Source organism: Corvus moneduloides, chromosome 10 (assembly GCF_009650955.1).
Source record: "Corvus moneduloides isolate bCorMon1 chromosome 10, bCorMon1.pri, whole genome shotgun sequence".
In the NCBI taxonomy this organism is placed as follows: Eukaryota; Metazoa; Chordata; class Aves; order Passeriformes; family Corvidae; genus Corvus; species Corvus moneduloides.
Window position 1 is genome coordinate 17,743,363 of NC_045485.1, and position 17,250 is coordinate 17,760,612.

Below are 17,250 nucleotides of genomic sequence, written 5' to 3' on the forward strand. Positions count from 1 at the left end.
GGAGGGTTATGTTGTGAATTTTCTCCTACTTTACCCATCTGCTGCTCTCCTGGCCATTGAAAGATGCTGCAGTTTTGCACTTGAAACCTCATTTGCCCTTTCCAGAGGAGCTGACACCAGTGCCCACTGTATCAGTGCAAAGGTGACAGTGTTACAGAAGGAAGGCTATGAAGACCATCCCTGTGAATATGGGTGGAGACCACCTTTTTAGAGCAGTCAGTGCCTTCCCCAGCAGTGATGAGCAGAGAGCCCAGCTGTAGCAGATCTGCAAGATTGCTGGTGGGAACAGTCTCTGCCTTGACAATGCGGTGCCACTTTCAGTGTACTTTCAGTCATCAGCTTTAGCTATGCCGTCTTTGAGGTGGCACTGACCATTGTGGGCAACAGAGTCAAAGAAGAGTCACCTGTGGTGACACCTTTGTTTAAACTTTGCTATTCTGTAACACCTTTGTTAAAACTTGCTTATTCTGTAGGATTTCTTGTCCTCTCTCCTAATACGAAAATAGCTTTACCCAGAGATTTCTTTCAGTGAGCAAATACCATTTTCAACAAGGAACAGCAGCAGCATATGGATCAGGTGCTGCACATCGCAGGGAGAAAAGCTCAGCAGTGTCCAACACAGCTCACACCTGGATTCCCTGTGGTCCTACAAAAGGGCTGGGCAGCTCTGGAAAAGCAGAGTATGATTAAACCTCCCTGTGACTGGTTTCTTCCAATGTAAAATCAAATTAACATCACTCCTGTATTTCTTGGCAGAAGTTAGGGGAATCCTGCACAGGGATGCAGACAGCAGTACAGCCCAGCTGTGGTCCTTGGTGGATGCTGACTCAGCCCTGTGCAGGGGGTTTGTCTTCCTTTTCCTCCATCCCTCAGCCATCTCTGCTGCCTCAGGGGACACTGGAATGAGCAAGGACTGAGTGGGTTCTATCATGACCTACAGATCAGAGAAATGAGCAAGTCCTAGCAGCTGTTGAACAAGGAGAGAAAGGTTCCTTCCTGAGCAGGGAAGGCATCAGGGAGCAGAGCATTTCCACAACAGCTTTATTGCAGGTCCCCTAGCTCCCCAAATCTAGTGCTGTAGCATTTCAGGCTTGCGGATAGGATAACACCTCCAGGGCTGGGCAATTTATGGTTTGTGGGCTGCCTGTGGCTCATAGGCTGTTCAGAGCTGGTTCTTGTGCCAGCAGGCAGCAGTAGCTGTAGGTGGGCTGCTCCATAACCCACATCCCTGGCTGGAGGCAATGGGAGTAAACCCATCAAAAATGATTTTCTGGGTCACACAGCCACTGAGTGCTTGTCCCTCCTGCTTACCTAGAGAGCCAAATGAGGCCTGGGAGCATTAACCCCTCCCAGCACCATAGATATGGATTAGCATCTTTGGGATTACTCCATTGCCATGCAAACATGAAGGTGCATCAGCTGTGGCCGAGTTTGTACCAAAAGAAAGATCAAAGCAATACCTGCTCCATGGAGCAGTGGTGTGTGTGTGTGGTGGTGGGACAGAAGCAGACCCAGGAGCACCACTCTGCTGCATTTGGCTTTCCCAGTGGGTAGGAAAATGCCTGTCTGGACTGAAGCTGTAACCACCACCAGGATGTGTCAAGACCATCCTTGAAATCCTTGTGTGAAATTGGGTCTCCTGGGAAGCCAGCCAGGAGCACAGGGTATAAAATGCCGTGGCAGGTAGTGAGCAGCTTGAGTCACACCAGGGCTGGGTCCCCAGGCTGCCATAGACTCCCACCTTGGGTGGGTCAGGGTGCAAGTGCCAGGTTCTGTGTCCCAAATTTTGAGGCAGTCTGGATGCATCACTGGCAGAAGGCCGTGTGGGGCAGAAGACAGCCAGCAGCTTGATGGAGGAGACCCAGCTTGGCGGTGAGATCAAGGCCCTGGGAGTGGGAAGGAAAAAGAGAGCAACCAGGAATGAGAACTGGGCTGGGATGGGGTGTGGGAAGCATAGCTCAAGGGAAACATCTGAAAGTCTTTCTGTGGGAGGATGAGATCTGGATTCCCCTGGAGCTGGCAGACCCATTGAGCCCTGATCCAGGTGTTTCCCAGCAGGCCATGGAGGTTCTGAAGCATCCCCACCCCTAAGCTTTGCTCTCAGCAGTACCCAGGGGAGCTGGGGAACGATAGCAACAGCTCTGCAAGCTTTGGCACCTCCCAGCTGGTAGGAAACCCTGTGGAGAAGCCCCATCTTCTTTGCCATTTGCCTTGTACAAGCCCAGATCCAGCCCCTGGATACCGACCCCTTATTTTGCATGGGAAGGAGACAGACTGGACAACCACGAGGAGTACCAAGGGCAGTATTGGAGCACCAGGAATGAGAGCAGAGGGGCTATTAAACATAGCTCTGAGTAGTGTGGCAGACCCTGACATGCTTAATTGCTGAGAGAAAAGAGAGGTGAGGTCAGGATGTTCAGGTGAATGTGGCATTTCTGCTACATGTGGTCAAAAATGGTGTATTTCTCTACCACTTTTCTCCTTATTCTTCCAGCCACCAAAACCATTCACTTTTTATCTGTAAGTGTAAATCTTTCTGCATTGGGAAATCTGCCTCCGACTCTCGGGTTGGAAACCCTAAACCTTCCGTGCTTCCTGGGAAGGAGGTGAGTTCCCTGCACACGCTATCTCCTCTCCCATCAGCTGTGAATCATGGACCATCGATGGCAGCACAAGCAGAGGGAGAGCAAGAGGTGATTAAAATCCTCAGGGAATGCTGCAGCCATCTCTCTGTTCTAAGCCTGTTGAGGTTTTCAGTTTTTAATTTAAAAATCCCCCATTTCCTACTGAAGAAACAGGAGGAAACTTCCAACTACGGAGTCCCCAACCTGTGGCCAAGCCACAGATTTGCTGTTGCTTCCTGGCTCCAAACTCAAGAACCTGTCTAGCCAGGGACTGGTGCTCAGAGCTGAGCCTCTGGGGGTGCTTCACCAGACTAGCCCAAACCGTGGCCCCCATCAGCAACACCATTCTGCTGAGTGTTCCTGAATCCAGATCATCCAGTCCCTCCCGCAGTGCACCCCAGGAACAGCTCCACAGAGATTTACGCCTCTGCACAACATGAATCATGTCCAGTGACTCTTGAGCTGACCCTTGCAAGGAGCTCCTGAGGCATTGCATGAAAATTATTTATGGGCGGTTTTTATTGCCTGTAAAAGGATGTAGAAATCGGGCAGCACCCTTGTGGTTTTCGTCTGTCAAATTATGATCAAGGTTGCTATTTTGCTGCCCAAATATTTAAGCGTGAGACAGAAATCTTTACAAGGGCTACCACATTCCTTAGGTTATCTCTATTGGTCCTGCCTGGGCCTATAAATACTAGAGGGACTACCAAAGTAAATAACACATTTGCCTGCACATATGTTGCTCCAGGGGAACTCCTATTTCCTTCACCATGGAGGTCAGTAGGTCAGGGACTTGCTTGCAAATCAATAGAAAATTACCTTTCAAGTGACACCTGCATTAACCTTTGATTCTTGTTGGTCTAGATGAGGTTAAGGCCGCCAGTCCCTATAGGGAGAGTCTTCCATTGTGCCTGTGATTTATTTGAATTATGATTTATTTGCATTATCTGTTTCCCTCCTTGATCTTTGGAATTGCTGGCACAGTTCCCACACAGCAGGCAGAGCCGTTTCCCTGCACACTGGTCGGGAATGGCAGGAGATCCACAAGGCTGTGCTTTTTGCTGACAGGTGTCAGAAACAATAAGGAAAACGTATATGTTTGGAAATGAAGAGAAAACTAAAACAAACAAGGGGAAGCAATTATGAAGACCCACTTGTCAGCATAAACCTTTTCTACCCAAAAGTTATGTCCTGAGCTCAGTCATTAATGACAGCCATAGGTCATTGAAAATGAATGAGTTGTAGAAATCAAACTCACTTGTCATTACGGCTGAGCTATAAAGAAAATTGCTGGGTCCTACAGCCTCCAAACTGGTGTGAATCACTGGTTATTTTCATCAGGGGCTGGTTCACACCTTGTATCTCTTCCAACTTGTGTGAAGAAATCAGACTGGTCATTTCATGTTTCAGATCTGCTTGTTCCTTTTGCTGTCCATCCCTTGCATTGCTGCAAGGCTGTGTTGGTCTATCAGGAGCAAAGAACTTAGCAGAGCACCCCATGCTCGCCTCATCTCTCACTCTCCCATGGCAGTGCCAATGTGTTACAGCTCACTGTCGTGCTTGCCTCCATCTCCCCTGGCCAGGACTGCGTTTAGCAAAGGGATCATGGTCCTGCTCTGGACCTGACAAAAGGGTCCTCAGACCCTGTGCTAGATGCTTTCTCTATAAGCCAATTAATGTGGGAATTTGGCTGTGACTCCTTTCCCTCTCCCCTCCCATAGAGGTTCTAAGACACCCCTTTTCTGGGTATTATTAGGCTTCAATTGTCATGCAGGGACTCAGGGACACAGATCTCTTTCCATCACTTCAGAAGCTGTGTCTCAGTGTAGTGAGGTGACTGCGTCTTTTGTTTGTTTGTAATTCCTCCTTTGCACCCCAGAGAATTACTATTTGGTTGCTTTGCTGCTGGTGGAAATCCTTCTGCAGAGCTCTGTGCAGACGTGAGGGATGTGGTGATCTTTGGAAAATAGCTGACATGTGCCAAACAGCTCCTGCAAGGGCTGAATTCCCAGTCAGCCCAAGCAATCCCATCAGGGTGCGTGAAATGCTCAGTGGGCCTCAGATAACACTGAGAAACACTCAACTGGCAGGAGGGCACTGTGTCCTCAAGGCCACCGTGGTGGTTTGACAAAAATCTGCTGGCACAGGCCACCACTCTGCCCCTGCCACCCCTCTTTGGTCCATGGGAACATCCCAGGCGCAGGGGTCCATGCAGCTCCCTGAAGCTCAGCTTCCTGTTGCTCTAGGCATGTGCATTTTTGGCCAGTGGCTTCTGACTGTCACTTGGGACCTGTGGGTGCTTCTAGAAAGCAATTAACAGCCAGAATTAAAATGGGCAGACCATAGGACTTGGCACTCTGCAGTTGGCAAACACTCCTTACCCCTCTGGCTTACTCCAAGCCCTGAACCTCGTTGATTGTATCCTGTTAACAGGCTTTAGTTCTGGATGCCGTTGAGAGCCTGCCAAGCACAATCTGTAGGATGTTTTAATTGGAGCAGAGAACAGTAATAAAAAGACCTTTGCCCGAGCCCTGCAGATGAGGCTAACAGGAGGGGAGGACTGTGCCACTGCTCGGTCACTTCCCTTGCACTGTCCTTGTTAGAGGGAATGGACCCGAGGTCCCAATTTGCTTGCCGGCCATCTCTTCTGCCCGGCTGCTTTGTGCACAGCAGAAATGTGCTCTGACCACCCAAAGCCACCCAGGCACAGCACAATTTGCTGTGGCTTCCTGAAGCCAGGGGGGCAGTGGCATCCTGCAGGGTCTCACCTGAGAGGCTGGGAACACCTGCCTGAGTGTCCAGAACAGGGGTGAGAGGTTAAGACATTCCCATCCTATAACTGCCATGGGAACAGGTATCAAGAAGCATCTGGAGAAGAGCTTGCAATGTAATGTCCTCCTCAGCCCACTTACATTCAAGTGATTTCATTTTTCAAGGATCTTCCTGGGAATCTGAGGTGACCAAGTCATCACCTCTTTATGCCACTTTTGGGACACTCACTCTCAGCAACTGAAGCTGAATCACAGAACGGGGCTGGAAGAAGTCTGTGCTTTATCCCAGAGGTTTTTTCCCAAAGAGACTGCTGATCTGCAGCTCTGCTGGTAAAAGCTCAAGCACTGGGACTGCTCTTCCACCTGGGACCCTCAGCAGGCAGCAACTGTTTCCTGCTTTCCACCCTCCTTTCCTTTTGGTGCCTGCTTTGAGCTGCTTGGTGTTCTTGCTGTGCAACATCACACAGAACCTGCATTCTGCTTCACAAAGAGCTGCATTCGCACGGGGGTCAGATGGTGCCCCTCCAATCTGCTGTGCACATGCTGTTCAGTCAGCAGGAGAACACCAGGGGGACAGGCTTCAGTATGGCAGCAGTAAAATCAGTGCTGCCACAGATTTCAAAGGAGCGATTGCCAAGGACCAGCTTGTCCACACAGTCCCTTGAGGACTGGTATATGTAGTCACTGTGGGCTTCACCAGGCCCTGCAGGTCCCATGTGGGCTGGAAACAAAGTCAGGAAGAGATCATCCTAGATTATATGACAGCAGGTTAGAAATCTAGTCTTGGTCCCCCTTCCGTAGCCCAGCCTTGCCTGGGCAACCTTACTGAGGGCAGTATGGGTGGCATGGAGAAGGATGGGGCTGCACGGGGTGGGGAGGGTGGTGGGTGTCAGTGTGGGGGCCCAGGTCACAGCATCCCATCCATGCTGACTGAAAGCACAATGTCTCACCCGCTGCCACGCACTGGCACGGCGCGACCTGCCGAGGGGGAGTGCGGGTGAGGGGTTTGACTGGGACCTCAGTTTCACTTCCTGCCCTGTGTGGGGAGAGATCATTAAAAATATCTGACTAAGGCAGACTTCTCTGCTCTCGGTATTACTAAGCCCTCCAGACTCCCCAGCCCCCTGCAGTGACAGCGATGTGGGCAGAGCTATTTCACTTTCCCCTGGTTTGCAGACTCACAGGTGTGCAGGCAGGTGTACAGCACTGCACACCTCCTGGCCTCTCCCAGCCTTGCTGGAGCACAATCCTGTCTCCAACAGACCTGGGGGGGGTCTATGGGTCATAGCTTCTTAATCCTCAGAGAGCTCTGAGGATAGCAAGTCAGGGTAATGTGCATGATGCTGAGGGACGTCAGGTGGGGATCAGGTGCTGGAGGTGCTCAGAGCAAGGGAAGGTTCGGGACCTTGCTTGCCAGGTACAGCACAGCTGGGCTGCACAGCTACCTCCTGTGTGGTGCTGCAGAGGGGCAAATCTTGACAATATCACTCTTAGCTGTCAACAGATTGTTCACAAACTGGTTTCCTCTTGGATTAGTATGGTTACCATGAAAAATACAAGCATTTTAGCATCTGGCCCTACAACTGCAATATTTGTTTTAATGACCATGCTGACTAATGCGCACAGTACTTTACAAATCTGTAACATGCCTTTTCTTGCCAGAGTAACTTGCACCCTGTGCACATACAGACATTGCAGCTTAGAGGAACAGTGGTTTGTAATTTGATGTATCCTCTTGCACATGTACCAGGTCCTGTGGTGCAATTAGATGCTCTCTTTTGCAAAGGCAATAGTAATTAATGCTTCTGCAGAAGTCTGGGAGTTGGGAGTGGGACAGGACACGTAAGATGAGCTAAAGCCAGGGTTGAAAGGCTGTCAGAAGCTCATATCTCATATCAGAAGCTCATATCTGAAACAATCAAGAGAAGGCACAGCAGGGCACCTGGAAAGAGTGTTTTTTCTTCTTCTTCCACTTTTGCCTTACTAAACCTTTTTATTGATTTCAGTGCAGATACAGACGTAAATACGACACTTACATGGTCTGTCACGCAGGCCAATGTTTCATTCCATACTTCCAAATCCCAGATTCACTGACTCTTGGGCTAGATCCACTTTTCTTGTGCATTTTCTGCCCATCTCCAGTGCCATTCTTCCAGCTGATGACTGCTATGGGATCCTATAAGAGGTTGGATTAGATTTCAAAATGGGTGAGATTAACCTGGGGCAAAATATCCACACACCACCTAAGATCTAAATCCCTAGAGTTTTGTTGCTACAGAATATTCATGTTTTCACTCTGTTGGTGAAACCAGGTGACAAACTGCAGGTGGGAATCTGCTGGTATTCATATTGGGCTGCATGTAAGTGGAAGCTGCCATATCTGTCCATGAATAACTTGACTGGCATTGTTGGGCTCTGCTCCTGAGAGCTCAGGTGAGATGGCATTCCACCAGAAATGCTGAGCTCTGCTTGCAAATACATGGGGACCATCTGAACCTTGCTTGTGGAGTCATTTGGAGAGACAGATCCAGGAGAAGATGTGAAGGGTGGATGGAGCTGCCCACCCATGTCACCATCCAGAGGGAGGTCAGTGGTGCTGACTGGGGCTGATCAGAGCTGTTGCCTCCCTGGAACAGGCTGTGCCTGTGGGGAAAGCCCTGGCCACCCTCCCACTGCTGTCACTTCACATGGAGCCAGTGAAATGGGAGCAGGGCTGGCACCCCGTGGGAAGGCAGTGTGGAGGAGGCACCAAGAGCACTATTTCATGGCAGCAGCAGAAGCTGATTAATAAGCCCAGAGGTGCTGGACCAAGCCCACTCTGGAGAGAGAGTTTTCAGTGAAACCAGCCTCATTTTTCCTCACAGAAGTGACATGATGGATAGCAGCAGTGGTGGAATCACTAATAGAGCAAATTATTTCCTGCACAGGTGGATCTCTGAATTTAAACCCTGGGGGCAACTTGTGTGGGGATGCTGCTGAGTGGGAGCTGATGCAGACAAAGCCCTTCAGAGTGAACATACAGCAATGCTCTCCCGGAAATTAAACCCTGACGGGGATGTGCCTTTGGAGGCTGGAGCACATCTTATGCATTTGGCAGTGACCCCATCCCCTCCTGCACAGGCTGCTCCTTCAAAGCAGAAGAGATTGGTCAGACCTTGGGGGCCATTTTTGTACAAAGTAGTCAGGAATTAGTGAGACGTGGCTATTTTCAAAGTTTAATTTAAAGGAGTTGGGCATTTTTCATATGATTTCATAAAACACAGGAGAGGTCTTCCTTAATAACTCTGATTTTTAGGAAATGTGAGGCTACATGTGCTGTTTCCATCACCCCAGGGTGCTGCAGGTGTGTGGAGTGCTTAGGATGCTTCAGGGAGGAAGGAGGAAAAGAAAAGCTTTTGGGATGAAGTGGTTTTTGTTCAGCTAATCAAAGCTCCTCACTCAGGGCTAGGACAAAGCAGACAAGACCTCTCCTTTTTTTCCTTTATCAGATGAGAGGGGTCTCTGTTGGTTGTCATCATGCAGGAAGTTGCAGGTTGCTGTTACCCTGAAACCCTGGGCAATCCCATGCTCCAGAGCAATGGCCTGTGCTGAGCAGTGCAGCTCCTCTGGGTGCTGGTGAGGGACATCTGTCAGTCAACACTGATCCTTCACAGGTCACTCTGAGCAAGAACTGCCTCAGCCAGGTGTGGTCCTGGCCTGCAGACCCCAGCCCCAGGGTCAGGGCCCACCTCCCAAGCTTCCAGTGCTGTCCAAGGGTACTGGCCATCGGCTTTGGACAGGAGAAGCTGAGTATGGCTGGTGTTGGGTGAGCCCTGGGTGGCAGTCAACAGTGCACCAACTCAGTGTATATCAGGCTGGTCCTCCAGCCTTTCCAGAGCAGCAGGGGTGGGAAAAAAATGGGTTAAGGGAATGTGAATGTGTGTTTGTGTACATGTGGGTGCAGGACAAAGTGTGGAAATAAAGGTGAAGCACACACCACATGTGTGAGGATGGGGGCTTGGAAAGGAAAAATTACTTCACCACAAAACAGAATTCCTTTACCTGTTTTTCTCATAAAGCAGCATGAGGATGTTTCTGCTAAAGCAGCCTCCTTTCACAGCAGCTGCATTATGAAATTGCCTCTTTTTAACAAATCCATCTGCCTGCTTTTTAATAAGCAGGGCTTTCCACCATTGTATATGTGCGAGGTCTGACCTTTTCATAGGAAAAAACATTCATAACCAAAAACTATAAATAGAAGCCTTCAGACTGGAGCAGATCAAGATGTAGGTTTTGTGACTTTTTTAAAAAAAAACAACAACATAATGTGGAAGGGAAAGGAACAAGCTCTTTTAAAAAGTCATAAACTTCTGTTATTGCCTTAAGCTTACTTAATATTTACCAAAATATTTAATGAAAGACTTAACAGTAAGGCTTACAAGATATCTGTATCAAAGCAAGTATTTTTACAAAGGAAAGGAAAAAAAGATTAGAAGTAGGTTTAGTTTAGGAAAAAAGGTATTTCCCCCAACTACGTAATGAAAACTTTATACAAGGTTTGTATTGCTAGGGTAAATTTGGTTTTGTATTTTGTTCATGTTCTTGTTCTGCAAGCTCTCATATTATACATGTAACTTTGCTCCTGAGTACAGACACTTAGCCTTCAAAGGGACTACTCATGTGAGAAAAGCTGATCATTCATTGTTTCCACTTCAAGCCATATTTGGTCCTGTGTTTTAAGTCCCAGATTCTGAAGGCAGGTGATTACATAAGAATCTCAGCTTTCTTTAAAAAAAAAAGGGTGGGGAGGGGGGAGAAAAGTAAGTTCTAAATCTTGTGGTTGAAGAGAAAGCTTGAAAACATATTCTCCACAGAGCTTCAGACAGAAGGCAAATAATAACAAAATGAATCTTCCATCTAAGTCTGCTAATCACTGACATTTCTTGATTGGGAGCAATATTTGTTAAGTGTACAACAAAGGAGTTCAAGAAAGGGGAGTAGGAAATGATCAGTGCAATTGTGGCTTATTCGAGCCATGGCAGCAAATCACAGTTGCCACATGCCAAGACCCTCAGTGGATCTGCTCACAGATGCTCTGAAGAGCTTCACTTAGCAAACACTCAGGTACGTCAAAGTGAATCAAGAGGAGCTTTGGTTAACATGTATTTAGCTCATCTGCTCATCCCATGCCTCAGATTCTAGGATATGCATATCTCCTCTGATATTTAATACGGCACAGAAAATAAATCAACTTGCCTGGTGCTGTCAGCATGGAACTAAAAATAAGATGTTAGCTATAGCCACTGAAGGGTGCAGTGGTAATACAATACTTCAAGTCTCTCTGTTCCTTTTTGATATACTTCAGCAGACTAAGAAATAATTACACTGATCCATATTTCATCAGTCATTGTAGGCTGAGCATCTTTTATGACCATCATATAGCTCCTCAAGTGTTGGCTACAGCTTCCTTAGAGAGGTATCCTTTTGCTGTGACTGCTCAGTGCCAGGCTGCTTTCTCCTAAGAGGCAGCACCTCACCATCACCGCTCCTCAGCGTAGCACAGCGACACTGAGCACCTCCAGTACCGCGGCACTGCTCATGTGAGGAACCAAGTCATGGGGTTTGCCCAACACTCACAACAAAGAACTTTGTCTCTTTTCTGCTGCAAGGAATTTTAGGATGAATTTATGTCACCGCTTCCCCAATAGCTATAAATTTTTTTTCATATATTGAAAATGGGAACCTACTTAGAGACCGTAGAGGTAAGAGTGGGACAGGGATTCCTGCAGAGATCTCTGTGGACACAAGCACGTGTGCACGCTCACTGCACGTAGGGTTTGCCCCGTAGCTTCATTTCTCCCAAAGGATGATGACCTGTTAGCCAAGAGCCTCCCAGGCAGGAATGTTTGAAATGTTTTTCAGAAGCTGCAATTGCTGCAGACGTATCAAGACCCAAAAGTCACGCAAATGATACACAAACCTGTGGGGCAGCCAGGAAAGACGTCATGAATTCTGCCTGGGTGTTTGAAGAGAGGGGAACCCCACCATCCACATGCAGAAAAGTGGGGCATGGATTTTGCCCAGCACCTGCTGTGTGTCTGCTCTCCATCACTTGGGCTGGATGCCAAGATGGAAGAGGGGCTGTCCTTGGGAGAACTTGAACTCTACAAGAGATGCCAGTTCTAAGAACAAAAGCATTCCTTTCTGCAGAGCTGCCCTTGAAGTGGTCATTAAGGTGAAATCTGGGCCTGCGGAAGCTGATGGCAAAGTCTCCATGGACTTTGGTCCAGTCCAAATTCCACCCCTTGGGTTTGACTGCTGTCCAGCCGATGCCTAAGCCTGAGCCTGGCCTGCTGCCCTATGCTGAGTTTCCTTCTGCAGCCATGGAATGGGGCCTAGGTTGTATCTCACCAATGAAACAAACAGAACTGTATGATGCAAGGGTGTTTGAGTCATGATTTTCATCAGCGTTTCCTTTTCACTGAGCTCAAAGTCTAGTTTGAATGCAGCCTACTATTTCAGTCCACAAGAAAAGGCTACATAGAAAATAGGTTTTGAATCAGATGCTTTACATAAACCATGGGTTTTACTAAAAACTGATCCATTCTGCTCTTTTTCACTCCTACAGTAGCGACTCAGCAGGGAAGCATTAGAAGTTTCAGTACTTTCATCTTGTCTCAGAACATTTAAGGTGGCAAGAGTGGGTAATAATAATAATAATAATAATAATAATAACAACAACAACAACAACAATGAAATCATTCTCCACAACTGGTTTATTAGAGGAATTTTGCCAGACATGGACATAAGTCATCCAGAAATAGGTCATGATTTCCTGAAATGTATCTGAAGTGCAGGATTATTCGCCAAGTAAACTATACCAAATAAATTCTTCTCACTGTTAGTCGACAGTGCTCTTATTTTGAGTTGTTTTGACTGACTAGCAGCATGGTTCACATGGTGAATATCTCTGTCTAGATTGGGAACTGGGGCAGGCACCCAACTTTAACTGTGTGCCAGATGTCTCCTGCTGAAGCCAGCCATAAATGCATGTTCAGTCTAAGGGTACACAGGGAGGCTGGTTTTGGTGACCAGTCCACGTGCCAGTAACACAGAGGCCTTTTGGCAGCAGTGGGCTCAGGGCTGTACTAAACCTAGAGATGCTGCAGTGGGAAACAAAAGTGACCTTTTAACTGCCCTTCCTGAGATTCAGATGGATGGGGGGAATGTCCTGAAACAGCCAGGTAGGGGATGAAACTGTGAGGGCTATGGGAAAATGAAACAGAGCCCTCCTTCGGTTTGGACAAAATAAACTGTGATCTCTCTTTGCTTTGCACCCAGCCTTGCTCAGTCCTGGCTGATACACCTGTTTTTAATGTGCTTGCTGGAAGTTGCCTGAGCCCAGTGTTGAGTTGGTGGTGGGAATGACAAAACTCTTTGTACGAAGACCCTCTGGGGCAGCTTAAGGTAGACTAAAGCCCACTGATGTCAGCTGGAAACCTTTCAAAGTGTGTGGCAAATAACATGAAATTCCAGCAAATAGAAGGTATGAGAAGTCTGTCAAGGCCATCACAAATGAGATTTTTGTCAAAAGATCAGTCATCTGTCCCACTGCTTGCTTTTGAACCCATCCCACAGTATGAAGCAAGGAGATCCTTGCCAGTTTGGACCTCAGGGTTTATTGTAATCCTGTGCTGCGTGTGGGAAAGCAGGAAACTTCCCTGCTGTGCTTGGAATTGTAACTCTATAGACGTGTTTATATGTGTGGGGTTTATTCCTTTATGAGAAGTGGGATAAATTAGACTTGAACAAAGCCAGTGACATATCCACCCTAGGGAATTACTCTGTCTGCTTATCACTCTAATGCCCACTCCATCATTCTAACCACACTAGTTAAAGAAAAACACACTCTTGACCAACATACAAGCATGAAAATGCAGGCTTTTCTGCTTTCTAAGGTTCTGACAGAACAAAGGTGATTTAAATGGGTTGTAAATTAATTTCTGTGTGCATTAAGACTCTTAACACAGCTTGAACAGTATAAAAGAGCTTTGGGTTCACTCAGAATTAGCCTGAATAAATTCAGAAGGCCATATTTCTTCACACAGCACATAATCATTTCCAAAGAATCTGTCATAAAAGGGGATGATTGAAACAGATTTCCTAGTGGATAATTTCCTGTCTGTCCCTTGCACTTTCATCTGAAGAAGCTGAATGCCAAACTCATGGTCACCAGCGTGAAAACTCCATTGATCTCAGTGGACTTTGGTTGAGCTCTGAAAGATATGAGAACAGATACTGAGAATTTGGGTTTCTGGAGCTTGGGGAAGCTCTGTCCCTATTTGACACAGCACAGCGAGACCAACACATAGCAGAGCTCCTTCCCATGGCCATCGTGCTGGGATCCCCATTCTTGTTCAATCCTCTCAACACAGCCAGTGTGACATGGGGTTATGGCAATGAGAGTAACATGGACCCGTGATCTGGGAAATAGATCTTAAACTGACACGGTTGGAGATTACAGGAGCAATTCACTGATCAGGTGCTGTGGCTCAGGATGGGAAATCTGTTCAGGTGGACCTTCCCCACGTTTCCCACTGCCATCCCTCCCCTGCTCCACCTCAGCAGATGACAGCAGGGTTAATTAATGTGTCTCCAAGAAGGACATAAAGATCTGTAGTGAGTGTCTAGGGAAGCTCCTCACACTGCTTTCTTAATAAAAACCCCTCTCTCACATCACAACACATGAATCTTTGCTCCCATCGGAGCTGGGACAGCTGATGCAGTGGGTAGAACCCTGGTGCTAGCTGAGGTAGCTGTTGCTGACTTGAGTTAAGAATGAGATTGTCAGTGAAATGAATTGATGGTTTCAGTTCCAGATCTGGCGGCCAAATTTAAAAAAAAAAAAAACAACAACAAAAAAGCCAACCAAAAGTGGGCTGTGTAATTCAATGTTTGCTCTCAGGAAGCCACACAACACAGAAGTCGAGCGCAGGGACCCATATCTCTGGCCCTTCAACACCAGCTCCTCTTCCCCAGCCACAGGAGGCAGGAGAGGGAGGCAAGGACCCTGCCTGTAATGCTGGCAGCACCCAGGGCCCCAGGGGGTTTGCTCCTGTGTGTGCCTTCTCTGGGAAAAAGAGCAACACCAGGGAAAAACAGTGAAGTGGAACGCAAACCTCTGTCTCTGTGAGATCTCATTCATCCCAAGACTGACTGAAATGATTCAGATATAAATATTATCATACCAGAGCTTGGTGGCATTTTCATTCAAGTACAGAATACAAGGCAATTTCACTTAACCCTCCCATGGCCAGAAGATGTAGGACGAAAGCCAGATTCATGAAAGCTGTTGAGCCAACATCCCTGTATCTCCAGCCAGTTACACCGGTGTGAGTTTCACTGATGCCATCTGAGGAATTGCAACCAGCTTTCAAAGGTTTTAAAAGTACCCACCACATCCCTGTGAGAGAAGTAAAAAACCACCTCTTTCAACAAAGAGGGAGAAGGGGACACTAGAGAGAAAAAGTGTGAATTTAGGGAGCTGGTGGCAGAGCACTGGGGAGCAGGCAGGAGCTCCTGGCTGGTGAGAACATGGCCTTCCTGAGCAGGCAGTCAACAGGACGAGTAGCAGGAACAATGAGATAAGCACTGCAATGGAAACAAACACCTTTTTTTAGGCTCTCTGCACCAAGCTGCTGCTGCTGCTACTTTTATCACACCATTCATTTGGGAAGAAAACAGTGCAGCAAAGCAAGGTACACACACAAAGCTGCACACCATGTCTGAGCTCACGTCAGTTACCAGCCAAAAAAATCTAGTTGTTAAATTATTTCATTTAATGGTTTGGGACTGCAGTGATCTTGTACAATGTTAAATCTTTGGAAACTGGATACAGCTGAGTTAATCCTTCTGAGCAGGACATGGATGATCCACAACAGGACTGAGGACCACAAGTGGTTGCTAACTTCTTCTGGGCAGCCAAAGCCAATGTTTCCATCATTAGTGTCTTCCATGGAGGCTCGAGAGCTGTTTTACAGACAAACACATACACACGTGCACGTGAAACCCCCTGGCAAAAACAATGGTTGTTTTGCATGCCAAATGTGTCAGTTGCATTTCATTTTACGACTGAATTCATTCTCAAGTCACGAATGTTTAAAAAAAAAAAAAAAAAAAGGCTTAGTGAGTGTTTAAATTTAGGGCATTAATTTTGCATTCCAGTGTAGAGGGAACCCAACAGTCTCAAACCTCGGAAAAAGGCACTCCACCTCTGCTTTATGGGCAATTTCATTCTGCTTGTGTTTCCAGAGCCTACTTCAAAGCACAGATGCATTTCAGGTAAATAATGACAAGCTTCAGAACAAGTTTTCCTGGTAACACAAATCACCTCACTAATGAAATCAGGGGAAAAATTCAGAACAACTTGATATCCATCTGCCTCAAATCAAATCCTTCCATTTATATGCTATAAGTAGGGGCCTGATTCCTCCCACAATCAAATCAGAGGCGAAACTCCCACAGATTCCAGTGGGAATGGGGTCAGCTCTTTGTGCTTGCTGGATAACCATTGCCTGAATGTGGGTGAGGATGCCCTGGTCCATCCAGAGCGAGGCAGAGGACGTGCTTTGGGTGCAGCACTAGACAATGGGTTCAGGTTCAGAAGAATATGAGGCACCTTCCCTCAGCACAGAGAACACTTTCTATAGTTTCCACATTTCCTTCCTGCTCATGTCAATCATGCATGGGGGAAAACAATGAAGAAACACCAACCCCACATGGAATAAAGTAATGGGAATCTGAGAATGAGCCACATGCTGAAAAGAAAAGTCATTGCATCCAAGATTGAAAGTATCGACTGTCTGGACTGCCAAATAAATCAGACTAGCCCTGGGGACTTGGATCTATACCTGTACTTACCTCTTCACCTCAAACCTCAAGGGCAAGCTTTCCTTTTGCTTTGGAGGTCTGGAGGTGGGCAAAAGGTGCAGCTCTTGGTCACCTTCTTGTGCATCGCTGAACCACTTGCCTCCCTGCAGGCTGCTGCCTGCTTCCAGAGACACTCCTCTCAGATCCCATCAGCCTTCCCAAAGGTTCAGCTGTGGTGTGAGGGAAGCTAGATGTCCACTTGGCTTGGCAACAAAGAGAAAAAAATTGTACTTGAACCTGGAAATTTACAGGAATGCAGAGCAGCCGTGTTGCTAAGCCAGCTGCAAACCTGCTTTGCTCGGGGCTCTTCCCTTTGTAGGGTTGAAGGAATGAGGCACGTGTTGCCAAGTAGGACATCAGTGCTACAAACAAATGGAAGGCCCTTATCCCACCAGCAATCTCGACCTGGTAACGGGCGGGCAGCTAGAGTAACAAGAAAGCTCGGCTCCTTCCTACTCACAGAAAGGAGAGGCGGTAGGATACAGGTTATAATTAGAGCCACCCACAGCAATTTTGGGGAAGCTTCAGTGTATGGATTGGGATCTTATTGTTAGTGCTGCCAGTTCACCATCTGCTTGGACTCAGCCAGTTCAGAAATCCAGTGGCTGGCACTCTCAGACACATCTCCTGCTTGTCTGGAGTTTAGCAGTGCTTTAAGCCGCCTCTGTGCCTGCAGGAGAGTCACAGCAATAGGAATTTCTGTATAAGCCTTTAGCCTGACTGTCCTCCTAATTTAAAGGATTAGCTTTGGCTTTGGAGACAAACTCCTTTGGGAGCCCTCTCTCCTTTCTTTCCATTGGATTATAAAATGTCAGCGGCTCATCCAAATTGAATCTCCCCAGCACACCTTCCTGCAGCTGGAAAAACACCAGTTCTGCCAAGCACTGCATGCTGCAGGTACAGCCACATTTCATGGCATCCCATGCAAAGCTGCACAACTGTCTCCT

The 17,250-nt window shown here is 47.4% G+C and overlaps 1 long non-coding RNA gene across 1 annotated transcript; it reads right to left on the bottom strand.

The window, feature by feature from the left end:
• Positions 1 to 15,195: 15,195 nt before the first annotated feature.
• On the bottom strand, positions 15,196 to 16,574 carry LOC116449104. The gene is made up of 2 exons (XR_004242237.1): positions 16,295 to 16,574; positions 15,196 to 15,403 (listed from the first exon to the last, which is right to left on the bottom strand). It is a non-coding gene; the product is annotated as an uncharacterized LOC116449104 (long non-coding RNA).
• Positions 16,575 to 17,250: the final 676 nt, after the last annotated feature.